Below are 17,689 nucleotides of genomic sequence, written 5' to 3'. Positions count from 1 at the left end.
CCAACATTTAAGTCACACAGCATGGGAATGTAAATATCATACAAGAAATATTTTTAAAATGATCTTTAAACATGACAAAAACGATTGTATACTAAATACAAAAGTACTTGTCAGATATTTGTGTTTCACAGAATATGTAGTTAACAGTCACTTTTTTGCCTCTAACTGAAATAATTCCACAAATCTATCAAGTTTGTTAGGTGTAAATAAATTGAATGGAAATGATGTGAAAATAATAGTCTTTACCATGAACTCATATTAACTTTAAGTCTGTTTTCATTGTTCACTTTGACTTGCAGTAGCAAAGTTGAAGCTTAATGGTAATTCAAGATGAGTAGAAACTTCCTTAGATGAACAACTTAAATCCTCCATGTTGTCTGATGGATGACAATTACCATGAAACAGACCGATACTCAAGAGAGCATGGCAGACTACTGTGCAACTATTCATGCCCACATTGCAAAAGTAATATTGATTCCAAATTCCCAACCATAGTAATTTGACAAAGCTAGTTGTTATCTTTCCTAATGGAACACCCCTTGGTGTGGATTCCTGTATTTGGTGAGGGGACCTCCCAGGGAAAGTTTAGTTTTTTTGAGTTTACCTCCTCTAGGATCTAAACATTTACCCACATGTTTGCCATGTGTGGTGATCCATGAAGGGGATGAGATGATCCTGGGGATTGAGGGATCCAACCCGAGCACACCACTTTGACCTTGAATTCCTTTTGACGGGCAGCCTAAGGATGGCCCCCCTTAGGTCAGTTGGCTGGTCTACTCAGGCTAGGGTCAACCAAGTACCAGTGTTAGATGTTCTCAACACGATGCTGGTGTTTGGGTATAGTGTTCACAAAACCCTGGTGTAGCTGCAGTGTCCTTGTTTCACATTGTAGTGCATCCCCTCGTAGGGCTTCATGGTGGGTGGGGTCAGTGGGCACTGAAAATTCCCTTTCTTTATTATGGATACTCCAATTAAAAATTTTAATAAAATAGTGAGAAAACAGTCCATAGGTAAACGACCATATCTTGAAGATTTTGAGCAGCAATCATCAACATCTGTAACACCTGTTGTACCTCATTTTCTCATACTACATTCTCTTTCAGACAAACCTTAAGGGCAAATGTCTCCGTTTTTCATTCAGAAGGGAATAGAGAGACTTACTGGCTCTCCAATGTCAGTAAAGAAGCTTCAGTCTGGTGACATATTCGTGGAAACATTCACATCTCAACACAGTGAACTCCTCTTGCATTCAAAGGCGATTGGGGATACACCTATTATGGTTACATCTCATGCTAATTTGAATTTAGGAGGACATTTCTTCATGAGGAGTTATTGTTGAGAGGGATTTGAAGAACATCCCCGAGTCAGAGATTTTTGCTAGTTTCTCCACCCAAAGAGTTTCTGCAGTGAGGTGTATCTCCACTCATAAAGATGGAATCATGATGCCAACCAATGTCTTCATTCTGACATTTACATCACCATGTCCACTTGCCACAATCAAAGCAGGTTATCTTAATTGCAGGGTATGGCCATACATTCCATACCCTCTCCGATGTTTCCAGCGTCAGCAATTCGGTCACTAGAAGTCACCATGTCGTGGTTCCTTGATGTGGTCCTTGCCACTATGAGTGTGAAATGGACCCTCATTGTGCCAACTGGTTCTCACCTCTCCTAATTTCGTTCTTGTCCTAAATGGTTGGAAGAAAAAGAGGTGCAGTGTTTGAAAACTATTCATAACATTACTTACCCTGAGGCTCAAACATTGCTGTTTACCACTTCATCTCAGATGTATGCTGCTGCACTTCGTTCCACTACTACAGTAGGACTGCAGATGGATCTCTCTGTGCCTGCAAAATAATTGTTCTCAAACCAAATGAAAAGTCTTTTGACCTCCATGGTTGAAAAAGTTGATGAATCAAGTTCAACACCCATCTCTGTCATTAACATACATTTCAGCAAATTCCAAGATCCACTTCCTTTGGTTGCGGGTACAGGCATTTCCTCGGGTACATCTTCTCTCAACCCAACATTCAAAACTATCATTTGTTCACATCCTCAGTTGCTGGAATCATCTTCCAACAGCAAAGACCTGCCCAATCGACTAATAAAGACAGTAAAGAAAAAATATTTGGTTGTAAACAGAAGGGTTCTACACCCAATTTGCCTACACATAAACAAAAATGGCCACATTGATGCAGTGGAACTGCTGAGGTTTATGTTCTAATCTGAATGACATCAAAGTACTGATTGCTTCATACCATCCTGTATGTCTTTCCTCACAGGAAACATTTGTGAAACCTTCTGATACAGTCACCTTTTGGCAGTTTTCTTTGTATAGAAATGACAGGCTGTGTGATGAACGAGTACATGGAGGGGTGGCACTGTTGATTCATCAGTGTGTGCCCTCGCTGTCTTTGCCACTCGATGCACCCTTGGAAGCTGTAGCCATCCGTGTTTCCTTGGGTTGTACCATCACTGTTTTCTCTGTCTACATGTTTCCTGTAGAGCCCTATGATCAATCAGACCTTGATGCTCTCATTGAACAGTTGATTTCTCCCTTTTTAATCCTGGAGGACTTTAATGGGCATCATCCCCTCTGGGAAAGTGCTGATATTGATAGGAGAGGTCACTCTGTAGAGCATATGCTCTCTGATCACAACCTTTTTCTTTTCAATAGCTGTTCTTCTACTTATTTGCATGCACCTGATCAGTCACTTACTGCTATTGATGTATCAGTTTGCTCCCCTTCATTATTCTCCAATTTTTAATGGAGGGTTGACAGTAATCCACAAGGCAGTGAGCATTTTCGTATAATTTTGAGAAAAACTGACCGTGGTTAATGCCACCTGACCTTTGTGCTTCTGTGAAAGCTGGATGAAGCAAACTGGCCCTCATTCACTGCTCTTGCAGAATTTGATTCTGCCATCGTCTATAAGCCATCAATAGATGGCTGTGTGGCAGTGGGAACTGAATGTATAATACAAATAACTGCTCAGTGTATTCCTAAAGCCTCGACACATTTTCCACGATATTGTCATCCATGGTGGAATCCTTGCCACATGGAACAGAAGGCTCAAAAATGGGCCTGCCATTTTTTTCGTTGGTATCCCACACTTTCACACCACATCACTTTCCAGGAATCTTGAATTAAATTCACAACCAGCATATCTTCTACCACAAGTTCCAAAGTAATATGGGACAAGATTCGAAAGCTCAGTGGGCAATATAATTCTGTTCCCCTCTTGATCTTCCTCTTTGATGGTGAGGAAGCAGCTGATACCCGGAGCATCATCAATACTCTAGGTGAAAGCTTTTTCCTGGTATCTAGCACTTTTTCTTCCTCCTTCACCTTCTTAGCCATCAAGACTTGGGCAGAGCAATCATCTCTTTCCTTTCGAGCTGATTTTCTCTATGACTATAATCGTCCATTTACGCTAGTGGAACTGAAATTGCCACTTCATCTATTTGGCACCTGATGATGTACACTATGAAATGCTGCACCATCTATCTTCTGCTTCTGTTGCTATTTCTCTGATTGTTTTTAACTGGATCTGGCAGGAGAATATATTTCCTGATGCCTAGCACTAGGCTTATTGTCCTACCTTTCTCTAAGCCTGGGAAGGGTCCCAAGATTCCTTCAAACTACCTTCCAATTGCTTTGATGAGCTGTCTCTGTTAAGATGTTAGAAAGGATGGTTAATTCTTGTCTTGTTTGGTTCCTCAAATCAAACAACTTCCTCTCGCCCACCTAGTGTGTGTTCCGACGACAGCATTCTACCATGGACCACCACATTTGATTTCAAACGTTAATCAGAAAAGCCTTTCTCAAACGGCAACATCTTGTATCAATATTATTTGACATTGAGAAGGCTTATGATACAACATGGAGGTATGGCATTGTGGGAGACCTCCATACATATGGGTTACATGGCCATTTGCCCATTTTTATTACAATTTTTTAAAGGACAGGTGATTTCAAGTTCATGTGGGTTCAACACTTTCTCGTTCTTCCTACAGGATCTTGGAGTCCCTCAGGGCTGTGTTTTGAATGTCACATTTTTCAGTATAAAGATTAATGCCATCACTGAACAACTCTCTCTTACTGTTACAAACGAGTTCTATGTCATCGACTTTCACATCTTTCATTCGTCGCACGTGAGGTATATTGAGCAGCAGGTGCAGACTGCCCTCACTCGTTTACTGAAGTGGACCACAGCAAACAGCTTTAACTTCTCTCTCTCTAAAACAGTTTGCATGCATTTTTGCTGCCAGTGGGGTATTCACCATGATCCTGAACTCCATAATGGTAAAGTTATGTTGCCTGTGGTCCCTGAGACAGTTTTTGGGGCTTATCTTTGACTGTAAGCTGATTTTTATACCACACATCAAGCAGCTATGGGTCAAATGTACAAGAGCACTGAACATCTTCTGTATCCTCTCTTCCACCACTGGGGGAGTGGGTCAATATTCTATGCTAAAGATATATCGTGCTCTTATTCGATCAAATCTCGACTGCAAATCACTGGTCTATGGCTCTGCCAGAACCTCAGCTTTAAAGATGCTGGACCCCATTTATCATCAAGGACTTTGGCTCCGCACTGGGGCTTTCTGCTCTTCCCCAGTTCAAATCTTATACATAGTCTCATTAACCTTCTTTGCACCTCTGCTGTTTGCAACTGTTTTTACTATATGCTTTGAAACTTTGTTCCTTACCAAAGCATCTCACCTGGGTTTGTGTTTTCCTTCCTTTCTTCATATCCAAGTGCAAATGGATGAATTTGGCCTGTCCTTGGGCAACATTGTTTCATTCATTGGTCAGCCCATCCCACTATGGCTTCTTACAGTCCCCAAATGTGACCTATCTTTAAGTCATCTGAGAAAAGCAGACACTTCCAATTGGAAATACTGTCTGTTATTTGCTGAACATCTTTTGAACCTTCCTTCCATTCCTATTTATATAGATGGTTCAAAATCAGGTTATTGTGTGGGCTCTGCCATGGTTTGTTGTGATTCGTTGGTTGTGCACAGAATTCCCTCTGTAGCTTCTGTGTTCACTGCTGAACTGTATGCCATTTTATTACATATATATTACACGTGATCCATCTATCAAAACACAGATCAACAGAACAAATGCAAAAATTAAACAAGAAATTAAAATAGCAAAAGAAACTAATTGGCAAAACTTTTGTAAAAACTTGGAAAAAGTCAAAAACAATCCAAAAGAATTTTGGAAAAAATTCAAGAGTATTTCTTCCGATAAAAACACAAATCATATGCTACAACACATCATACACAACAATAGAATCGCAAGGACGGACGTAGAGAAAGCCGACCTATTAGCCGCCTACTATGAATCCTCCTTCAGTAACCTAAACTCAGTCGACTTTGACACACAACACCAACATCATGTCAAGAACTTCATAAATACAAACCAAGCTTCATTCTCACCACAATTCCCTGGTGAGACACTGGAAACATACTCAAGTTCAATCAACAGGAAAATTACCATCACTGAACTAAAAATTAACATTAAAAAATTGAAAAACACTTCCCCTGGACATGACCAAATACCAAACATTATTCTGAAAAAAAGCTCTACTCTCCTATTACAACACCTCACATATATCATGAACATTTCACTAACAACTGGATATTACCCCGACACTTGGAAAAAAGCCATCATAACCACGATTCCAAAGAAACAAACTAATAGGGCCAATCCAGGTAATTTCCGTTCCATCAGTCTGTTAAGCTGCCTTGGCAAACTGATGGAGAGGGTTATCTCCAACCTTCTTCTTCACTTTTGTGAAATAAATAATATCCTTCCAGAATCCCAAAATGCTTCCAGAAAAAACAAGCAAGCAACAGATCACCTCACACGACTCACCGAACAGTCTACAAAGCTTTTAACAACAACCAAGTAACCATTGGTGTATTTCTAGACGTTAAAAAAAGCATTTGACAGCGTATGGCACAATGCCATCAAATACAAACTAACTCATCTAAAAATAAACCCTACTATAGTTAAATGGATATCAAACTTCCTGACAGATAGAACAGCACAAGTAAAAGTCAATAAAACTATATCTAAATCATTCAATATAACTGCAGGAGTGCCCCAAGGATCAGTCCTTTCTCCACTACTATATAATATTTTCGTCAGTGACATACCTTTCGCCAATTTAACATACATGGATAATTCACAATACGCAGACGACATCGCTATCTGGAGCACCTCCAGAAACCCAGTAATGGCCATGCCTCGCGTGCAAGAATCACTTAACAGCATCTCGACCTGGAGTAACAAGTGGAGAGTAGTTTTAAATCCAACCAAAACACAAGCAATCACCTTCTACAGGAAACTAAAAAAACAAAGAAAAAATCTAGAAAATGTAAAATTATCACTCGGAAATACGCCCATTAACATGAGCAAAAACATCACATTCCTTGGTATCACTTTTGACACAAAACTAACATGGAAAAAACATGTTAACAACATACACTCATCAATTAGAAAACACATTTCACACTTAATGACTCTAACCAGCAAACACTCAAAATGCTCACCAAAAACCATTATCCAAATATACAAGGCTTACATCCGTCCACTAATAGAGTATGGATGTTAAGTCACATATAATATGTCAAATAACACACTCCAGAAAATCCAACTTCAACAAAACAAAATACTAAGATCTGCATTCAGTCTACCGTCATACACTCCAGTAAATTATATACATCAAATCAGCAACTTACCAACACTAAGAAATAGACTAACAGAAATATCAAACAAATACTATTTAAAAGCAGAACACAGAAACAAACTAACGGCATCACTCTATAAATTAACTAGTGCACCAACCAAATTTATTTCACCATACAACATATTTCAGGAATCACAAATCACACAACAGAGTACTCAAAGGGCAAAACTCACCTAAATACTATGTATTTTCTTTTTCAGGTCTCGGGCACAGGACAGGTAAAACTTTCGGCGCCTGTCCTGTGAAAGTGGGTTTTTCTCGGGGCACTCCCGTTTCCCCCCACAGCAAAAACTTAGGCATTGGATCTTTAGATCCCAGCCTAGGCAACTTTATTGCCATGCCCTGAATCGGGTCGTTTATGTTTATGTTCACATTTACTATGACATCTGCCTTTCGGGACGGGATCTGACTGTTTTCTTCGGTGCTACCTTTGCCTTGTTCATGAATAATATTAATTATGACCAACTTCACTCCTTCACCCAAAAAAAAAAAGAGTTAAAAAAAACCCAGCTAAATTCAATAACCTTCCACAAAAGGGGACGAAGAGGAACCACAACGTTCCTGAACACCCCAGTTGGAGAGAGAATTCTGATTTTCTCTCTCTAAACTAAACCCCTGCCACGTTAGTTTGCGTTTACACATACAATGACCTAAATATAAAAGGTGGAAGACTTTTGAAGCGTTCTCCTCTACACTTGTGTCTCCACAACAGGCAGATGCCATCCATTCTACAAAGTTTTATCATGAATAGTCTGCCTTAAACAATCTGTCAAAACATGGAGATTGGTTTTATATTTTCACTCATTTGAATGCTAGATTTATTCTGGAGTAATTGTTGAGTAAATGCCTTTTAGGAATATACAGAACAGATTTCAACAAAAGCTTCATGGGATAGTGATGTAACTGGTGGAACAGAGTTTCATAGGCCCATACAAGTAGTTAAAATCAGCTGTGGTTGAGGGTTGCAGGAACATTCCACCTCTGTGCAGGATTGTGGTTTTAGTTTGTGGGCATATAATGTGTTGGGGTCAAACACTTTGAAGGTAATGACTTGATGCAGTGAAAAGTCAGTGTATAAGCCATTGACTGGAGAGATTGGAGAAAACAGCATGCGAAACTTAGCTGGTTTTAAGAAGGACATGACTGATAACACATCTTACTAGCTTGAGTGTCAAAACAGAAGGGGGGAAAGAAATCCAAACATGAGTTTTTATGCAGATGCAATGGAATTTCATCATTGATAATGTTGGCATTGTCCAGTTTGAGTGTGTTTTTACATTTGTATCGATTATAGTTTCATTCTTTTGTATAGAAACTATTCTTGTTTTATGTTTTTATATTAAACATTTTTAACCTTTTACTTGCTGTTGTAATGTTGAAAGTTATCCTAATGTAACCAATTTGTCGAATAATATAAAATTAGATGTTTGTGATGTCAAAATACTAAGTCTATAGTTTCATACAAATTAGAAACTCAAATTACCAATATTAACAAGCTAAAATATAAAATAAGAACCTCGTATCTCTTTATTTTCCTGAGATGTGGCTTATGTATGAAATCAAACACAATGGCCCCGTTCATCTCTTTCCATTTTTTAAAACAGTCCCTTATATACTCTTTCTTCAATGTATGACATGAATAACTAATCATCAGCTTGGAGTGCCCCTTTAGTGGTTTTCTCAGCCACTTTAATTGGTAAAAGGCTGCCTTTTTTTTTTTGTTTTCTTTAGCCAAGATTTCAAGGAGGTAGGTTGTGCCTTTAGCCTGCTCTAAATTTCATATTTTTTTAAATCTAAATACATCTTAGTTATTGAGCTTAATAAATTATAGTGGAATCCTATGGTATCAGTATAGTTATTTATGATTTCGTGGTTACTCAATAAGGTATGTTTCATGTGTCTGTACTGCTCTAATTGAAAGGATCCCAGGGTATGAGCTGTCATGTGGGATATAAAAAAGTACCCTAGGTTTTTAATGTTACTGCAGAAGTAGGACCAACATTGTGGTGGGCATATACCATCTATCAGTCTTAACCTCCATTTGCCAGTCTCATGTAAAGGAATAGCAATAGAACTTAAAATTAAGATAATAAATATAGAAATTAGGAAAGTGATATGTGGGTGTTCAAGCCCTCAATGTCTCACTTCTATATCACTCTTCACTGCCTGCAGACAGTTGTGGGAAGGTGATTGCTCACCAAAGTAAAGAAGTAAAATATAAAAATAAAAATAAGGTATTGCCATTTGGGGGGTAGGTAAGTTAAATAAACATACTTTTTGTAATTAGCATTCCAGCCCCAATTATGGTAGAAAAGCAGTAATTGGAAGCCCAGTATATGGAATTACATTAGTATGAAGGATCACATCCAGGTATCTCATTTAACTAGCATAATTTCCAACCACCACACATTAAGTCTTCTGTAACTATCATGCTCTAAACAAGCCTTTATATGCAGTTAGGTGTACAACCACATAAAGTAGAGCCATGTTGTTAAATGGCCTTATTCACAACTACAATTAGAAGTCTACCAAAGTTTGTGAAGATACATATAATGTATCAGAATTTATAGTGTAAAACTTAATATGTGCAAATATGTAGATGAAGTCTTGTATTATACCAAGTCCGTTGCTAAAGGGTTAAACAAGCAAATTTTGCATAATTCACAGCCTGTTATTTCACCTTAACTTCTTGTCTGACCTTTGGTCTATATTTCAAATGTCTGTTCCTCTGCTGATGAAATGGGATGACACCTGTGCCACTATTGGCCAAATTTTACACAACCATAGTAAGCTCCTCTCTTTCCATTTTCTCTCTGTAAATCTGGACATCTCTCCATCTGCATGGTCAGAGCAGTAAATTTCAAACATATTAGCTTCTCTACTGAATCATTGCAGTGAATTTTTAGGAGTAACGAATGCCATCTGTTCTAACCTGCCATAACATGGTATGTTACATCTTTGGAAAAACTTCAGCTACCTCTTTAGGTGTTTTCCATTCTAACAATTTCATTTAATATTTTTTCATTTTTTGAAACTACTGACACAGCTTTATTTGTAGATACGAGGGCTGTTCAAAAAATACGCGGACTGTTTGAATTGCGCGGCTTCAGTTGGTTCCAGGGGAATCCGCTTGGCGTCGCTAGGTTTGCACAGATCAGCTAATTACGACGCCATTTCCCGATTGCAGATATCTTCATTTGTGTATTAGCTACGCGGTTTTAAGTGAAGTACGATTTTTTCGTTTGGCGGATTTCAAAATGAATGACCTGAAGGAGCAACGACTTGCTGTGAAATTTTGTGTTAAACTTGGAAAATCTGCGACTGAAACTTTTGCTATGCTTAACACGGCTTACGGTGATGTTGCTATGAAGTGTACGGCATGTTTCAAGTGGCATGAACGTTTTAAGGATGGTCGACAGTCCATTGAAGATGATGAGCGTCCTGGACGTCCTTCCACGTCAACTGACGACCCACACATCGACAAAATCAACACCCTGGTACGGGCAAATCGACGTCTGACTGTCAGGGAGCTTGCTGAAGAGTGTGGGATATCAGTTGGATCTTGTTACGAGATTTTGACCGAAAAATTGAAGATGCACCGCGTTGCTGCGAAGTTCGGCTCTCAGAACTCGTGAGTTTTTTGGCCAAACACTCAATCACTGTTCTTCCCCACCCCCCCCTACTCACCTGACCTTGCTCCTTGCGATTTTTTCTTGTTCCCCAAACTCAAAAGACCCTTGAAAGGAAGAAGATTTGAGACGATTTCGGAGATTAAGGCAAATGCGACGAAGGAGCTGGAGGACATTACAAAAGAAACGTACCAGGACTGTTTCAACAAGTAGAAACACCGTTGGGATACGTGTGTGCGTTGGGGAGGAGAGTACTTTGAAGGGGTCCCAGACCTGTAACTTCTAAATAAAGTACATTTTGTTTTAAGACGTCAGTCCGCGTATTTTTTGAACAGACCTCATATATAATGTCTTTAAAAAAACAAATTGTAGTGTAGGTATTCATTAGGAAATTCCTCCACAAATTTATTGACCAAAACATCTTGGTCAGTTGCTATTAAGGTATGTTTCAAGGTAAAACATAGTAACTTATTAGCATACTCAACTAAGGTTTTTATGTTTACAAATTTAAAATTCCAATGAAATTAAGGTTCTCTTCTTCACTGATTCAAAATGCTGACACAATGTTTGAACTACTATTTTATGAATTTATGTCAATAAACTTGGTATTAAAGTGTAGGTTATAATTTAGTATTATACGTCAGTTAATTTCTTAACTTGAAAGTAAATATTGAAAAAAATCCTAAATATCTATTTTTATGTGTCACATGGAATGTTTAATGCAAATTTTGTTTAAATCAAATGTTTGTGATGTCTAAATGTTTATAGTTTATTGCAAATTAGAGCTAAAGTTAATGATATCAACAAACTAGAATATACAGTTAGAACTTCATATCTTTCCTTTTTCCAAGATATCACTATATCTAGAGAATTAACCATTTTTGAAGTACTTGCTTGCGTACACCAGTTTTGCTTTCTGATATGTTTATAACTAAACGGAAGCTCAGAATGTCCCCCATGTTGTTATCTCAGCCTGTATGAAATGTTTATGCAGTTAAAAACTTTCTTTTTCATGGTAGATTTGAAGTGGAAGGGTAAGTTTGTAATGAAACTCAAAATATATTTTTTCAGACCCAAATACAACTTAGTTACTAAACCTGATAAAGTGTACTAGATTTCTATGGCATTGATAGAGTATACTCATGATATTTTGTTATTTCAGAATGTGTATGTAAAACTCCCAAATATTATTTTGTTTTGTAAAATTTGACAAGGCTTATTTGCAAATTATGGCAAACAAGTGCAAATTTCTTTAGTAGAAGAGATCATTGTTTTCTGTATTTCTTTATTTACTATTTTGTGCTTTAAGAAAAATAACTGAAATTCAAGAATGTTTTGAATAATAATAATAATATATACATATGCATATGTGCTGTGTTATAGTTGAAATGTGACTGCATTTTACAAAATACTGGTCCACCAAATAATAACCATAACAGGTCACTGTAAAGATAATTTTTCTACTATTGGATATAGGAAAGAGTACACATGCACCATGTCACTTTAACTTCTGTAATCTTTGTCAGACACAGCTGAAAAGTCAATAAAATAATAATAAATATACATGTATAATGTTATCAGGATTATGCTATTTAGAATAAACACTTGTGGTTTCATGTTATAATTTGTCGTCATTCTTGAATAAAAAAAAGCATAATTTATACCTGTTTCATAGTAGGTAGAAGATCTCAAATCAATCAAACACATACAGAAATACAATACTGGAAATAACAGATAAAATATAAAGCTTTTTCCAAGAAAAACGTTTGATAATTATTTGGAGATTATAGAGATTTTAATGTGAAATTTGATATTTTTTTGATGCATTAAGACACTTTTAATATTGAAATCAAAATTACTTTGCATATTGGATAGAAAACATTTGAAAAGAAAAAATATGCAGACAAATCATTACTTATAAAATCTTAAAACTTCATAGAAAAAATGTTTTGTGTACAAGAGCCTTGTAATATTTACTTGATAATCTACAAAATTTTATGATATGCTTACTTTATTAAAAGTTGTAGTATGAAAACTATAACTAGCACAGAATGATTGAGATGAATTCATGGGAACAAGTCCACGTGGGTTACAAGATATCTGGTATGTTAGTCAGACAGAACAATAAACAAAACAAAATAAAAAAACTGTCATTGCAACTAATGTCACTAATATTATTGTGTAAAATACATGATTTTAACTAATCTTTTTTATTGTTTCTTTACACTGATTGTTATAATTTACAAACTTATGGTTATTTAGTATAATTCAAGCATATTTTTATTATGTGTTGTCACCACTTGCAGTGAACAGTATAGGAATACATTGACAGTAGGGGTAAATCCATTCAGGATTCTAGTGAACAGATGTTTCGATGACATGCATATAAACCTTTTAGCCCTGTTGAATTTACGTAAAAGATTTTTAAATTTTCACATAATAAAGACTAATGATGACTAGTTCAGTGAGTAATGAGAATTGTATAAAGTACCTGTATCTGGGTGTTTATTCAAGGTGAGTTCCCTTTTCAGGACTGTAATGTTACCTGTATTAAACTCATTATTTTCTAATGATGACATTGCTACAGCCTTAAAATTTAAAACACATACACTGCTGGCCAAAATCTTAAGGCCAATGAACATAAAAAAAGAATATGCATTTTGCATTGTTAGGCTCGACCACTTATTTGAGAAGAGTTGAAAATAAGAAAAGAAAAAATAAAAATAAAAAACTTTTTTAACATTTAATAGGGAAAATGTGAACACTATGAAATTAGCCTAAATACTAGCTGGTCAAAAGTTTAAGACCATACTGAAATGAAGCATTAATTGGTAAACATGTTACAAAATTTAGACATTTGTTTTCAAGCATTACTGTTGCCAACATCTCTCACTGATATCTCGTGTCACATTGGGTAAAAACATGGCAAAAGCTAAAAAGTTGACAAAGTTTGAATGTGGCAGAATTATCAAGCTGCAAAAGCAAGGTCTCTCTCAACATGCCATCGTTGGTGAGATTGGGCGTTGTAAAACTGCTGTTGCAAATTTCTTGAAAGACCCTGAGGGATATGGAATGAGAATTTCAAGCGGTCGGCCCAAGAAAATTTTGCCAGTGTTGAGCAGGAGGATTCGACAGGTTGTCCGGCAAGACACCAGTCGATTGTCAAACCAGATTAAGGCCCTTATGGATGCAGAATGCAGCTCAAGAACAATAAGACAGCATCTGTGAGAGAAAGGCTTTGAAAGCTGTAAATTTCTTCAAACGCCATGCCTCCTTCCACACCATAAAACAGCTCGGTTAAACTTTGCTGAGAAGCACCAAACATGGGATGTAGAAAAGTGGAAGAAGGTTTCGTTCGTTGATGAGAAAAAAATTAACTTGGATGGTTAAGGATATCCCACCGGAGGCATTTTCTACACGACACAGTGGAAAAGATTCCATTATGATCTGGGGTGCTTTCTCCATGGAACAATGGAACTTCAGGTTATACAGGGGCATCAAACAGCAGCTGGTTACATTGGCATGTTGGAGAGAGCATCCTTATTGACTCAGCTTCCTGTGTGGAAGTGACTGGATCTTTCAGCAGGACAATGCTGCAATCTACAATGCCTGCAGGACAAAGGACTTTTTCATGGCGAATAACGTGATTCTTTTGGACCATCCAGTGTGTTTGCCCAAACTGAATCCTGTTGAAAATATTTGGGAGTGGATGGCAAGGGAAGTCTATAGAAATGGACATCAATTCCAAACAGTGCATGACCTTCATGAAGCCATCTTCAGCACTTGGAATAACATTCCAGCAATCCTTCTGCAAATGCTTATATCAACCATGCCAAGGCGAATGTTTGAAGTTATTCAAAATGACAGCCGTGCAACTCACTACTGAGACCTCTTGTTGGGCATTTCCTACCCTGTTTAGGACTTCTTTTTGGTATAGTCTTAAACTTTTGACCAGCTAGTATTTAGGCTAATTTCATAGTGTTCACATTTTCTCTATTAAATGCTTAAAAAGTTTATTTTTATTTTCCTTTTTCTTATTTTCATCTTTTGAAGCTCAACTCAAATAAGTGGTTGAGTCTAACAATGCAAAATGCATATTTTTTCTTCATGTTCATTGGCCTTAAGATTTTGGCCAGCAGTGTATCTATAGAAATTTAGTGGTGGTGAATGCCAAGTTTGCCAGAAGGGATTTGTTTAAATTCTCAAACTCATAGAAAATATGGCATATTAATCGATTAATAATTGAAATAGGCTTTTGATATATTAATTGGAGAGTATATAATTATTAAAAGGTTTATTGGTAAATGTTCATCTTGTTTCTCTTATCTTGTTGAGGTGCTGAAAGATTTAAAATATTTTATATGTACAAAATAAATAGGGGCTATTTAGTATACATGCTTTTTTCTCTCTTTATCATAGACTGAAACATTAATAAGAAATAAGATTTTACAAAGTATGTGATCAAGTTTCATGAAGTTTCCATTTCATCTCTATAAGTACATTAATGTCATTGTACAGTTGAGATCTTGATATTACACAACACTTACAATGCATAATAAAACGTAATTAATTTATTCAACTTTTGAATATTGAAGTGCATGATCAAAGTCATTGACAATTAAAGGCTACCAATTGACTAATGGTGTGCATACTGTATATTGAGTCTATTAACTATAAAATATTTGAATTGTCTTAAGTGGAGCAAAAAAAAGTAGATATCACAATTCAAGTGTAATTAAAATTTTGAGAATAGTAAATTAGTCAAAATAATGTAAGTTCTGCACTAAAATGGATTTGCTTTATAGGTTTAAATATTGGAGCTACAAAATGAAATAATCATGAAAGTAGGTGCAGATTTCAGTAGTGCTGTGTTTTTAAAAAATTATGTGAAATGTTTTTTGACAAATTCATGAAGATTCTTTTAATTTGAGTCAAAAATATAATCCTTTGAAAATGAAGCTGTGATGACATCACTATCAGTGCTTGAAATTTCAATTCAAGTCAGAAAAGCTTCTGAAACTCACCATACAAAGTTTTACTATTGGTAATAACTATTCAGTTGAAGTATGATTTTAAGTTTGGTTATTAATGTTTGAGTTAAATATTTCTATACATTTTGTAAAACTTTCAGTTACTATTCAGATTAAATCAATTTGAAATAAAATGATTTAATCTGAATATTGCTAGTAACTGAAAGTTTTAAACATGCTAATTATCAAGTCAGAGTAATTAATTATTGACCATCATGACATATTGCTATTTTTACATCTCTCAAATATCATGTGTCTTCTTATATTGCTGCAATCTTGTTATTAAATAAATATTGAACATTTCGAAGATGTTTATTTTCCACTATACACCATGTATTTTGTTTCTGTTATTTTTATGCACAATAGTATTAATTTCAAGTAACTACTTAACCTTAAGTTTTTAAAATTAAAAGCTCCAGGAAATGGTATGCACTGTAAAATAGGTGGTAATTTTAAAAAACTTACAAAAGTTATGCCACTCCATAATTTATCTTAGCATTTTATTAAATATCTTTGATTCACATTGTTTCACTAAATCCTTTAAGTGATGTTTTCACAGTCATCTTGAATTTAACCAGTTGGAGTGTTATCTCCCCCCACATTTGAGTTTCTTGAAAGTCTTATAAGTGCTTTTTTAACACTTTCTTATTCAAGACTCATGTTTGTATTACTTTAAAATTACTAACTGTCACTCAAAACATGCTCACCCTTTCAGCTGTAGTAGCTTTATAATGTTACAGCCAATCCTACTATTTGTGGGTAATGGAGCATCCCTTGAGTTGGTGGTGTTGACTAGCTGCTACTTTAGGGATAGATAACACAGATAGCCATCATGTAGCATTATGCAAAACTTCAAACAAACCAAACCAAATATGGTAGATTATCATTGAAATACAAAACTCTTTTCAACAGCACATATTAAGTCTTTCAGCATTATCTCTCAAACTAAAAAAACATCATAACAATAAAGGTAACTTTAAACTTACCAACAGTTCTATGACATGCATCATGACATTTTACTAGAACTGTTATAAGCATGGGCTATCTTTAAAATATTTTCCAAAAGTTAAGCAGTCAGGAAATTTATATTTCAAATATTGCTTATATCTTTTATGACTGTAAAAACGACCTGTTATGGCCAGATGGTTAAGGTGCTTGACTTGTAATTTAAAGGTTGTGGGTTTGAATTCCTATCACACCAAACATGCTCATCCTTTCAGCCATGGGGACATTACAATGTGAAGATCAATCCCACTGTTTGTTGGTAAAAGAGTAGTCCAAGAGTTGGTGGTGAGTGGTGATGACTAGCTGCCTTCCCTCTAGTCTTACACTGCTAAATTAGGGATGGCTAGCACATTTAGCCTTCATGTTGCTTTGTGCAAAATTCAGAAACAAGTAAACAAATATTGACTGTAAAAAGAAAGAGCTGGTAGAAAATATTTAAAATTAGTGACTGTTCACCAGTTTAACTTCTGTCATTCATAATGTGTTGCAACCCAATTTTAGGGATATAATAGATTCATTAATATCACTTAACATTATTTTATGAATAATTATATATTCATTTTCTTATCAGAATTTTATTTACTTTGCAAGGATTCTACCCCATTTTGTTGGTTATATTTCTTTTCTAGGAAGTTGACTTTGATTTCTAGAATGCCTTGCTTAAGGCTTTATATTCTTTTTTAATTACTAATTGAGAGAATTATAATGTAGGTAAGAAGTTTAAAAGGAGACTAAAAAACTGCCTTAAGATGGAATACTTCTGTTTCAGTAATTGAACAGTTTTGTGAGCAGATGAATGTTGCTAGTAATGGTCTTTGAGAGACTATCGTAAGATCTTTATTAATGTATTTTATTAAATCAAGGTGATGTCAACATAAGCTTTAAATTTCTGGAAAATATGATACTCAAGTTTCGATCTTATTTGTATCAGAAGAACCTCCATGTGATCTATCCTATACTTAGAAACTTTATACACCTATTGATAAATGTGTAAGTCGTATTTTCTACATAAAATCCACAGCTTACTGTTGCTGTGTGAGAAAAACTAATGTAGTGAGGGAGAGCATCTAAGTTTCACTGAATACATACTGTTGATTTTTGATGTTAATAACTGTGTTTAAATGTTAAAATATTCACTGATAGTGCCAACAGCAGTAATATTAGTTCACAGGTTAACACTGGATTTCATTAGTTTCTTCATTTTCTAGTTAGTTTAATGATTTTCATTACATGTATGTAATTCAGACACCTTTGAGAATAC

The 17,689-nt window shown here is 35.8% G+C and overlaps 1 pseudogene; it reads left to right on the top strand.

The window, feature by feature from the left end:
• The window catches only part of LOC143223867 (aspartate--tRNA ligase, cytoplasmic-like), a 54,924-nt pseudogene that overhangs the window by 10,460 nt on the left and 26,775 nt on the right, over window positions 1–17,689 (top strand).

The sequence above is a fragment of the Tachypleus tridentatus genome, chromosome 8 (assembly GCF_004210375.1).
Source record: "Tachypleus tridentatus isolate NWPU-2018 chromosome 8, ASM421037v1, whole genome shotgun sequence".
Lineage (NCBI taxonomy): Eukaryota > Metazoa > Arthropoda > Merostomata > Xiphosura > Limulidae > Tachypleus > Tachypleus tridentatus.
Note: the sequence above shows the minus strand (reverse complement) of the source record. Positions and strands in the feature narration are given on the sequence as shown.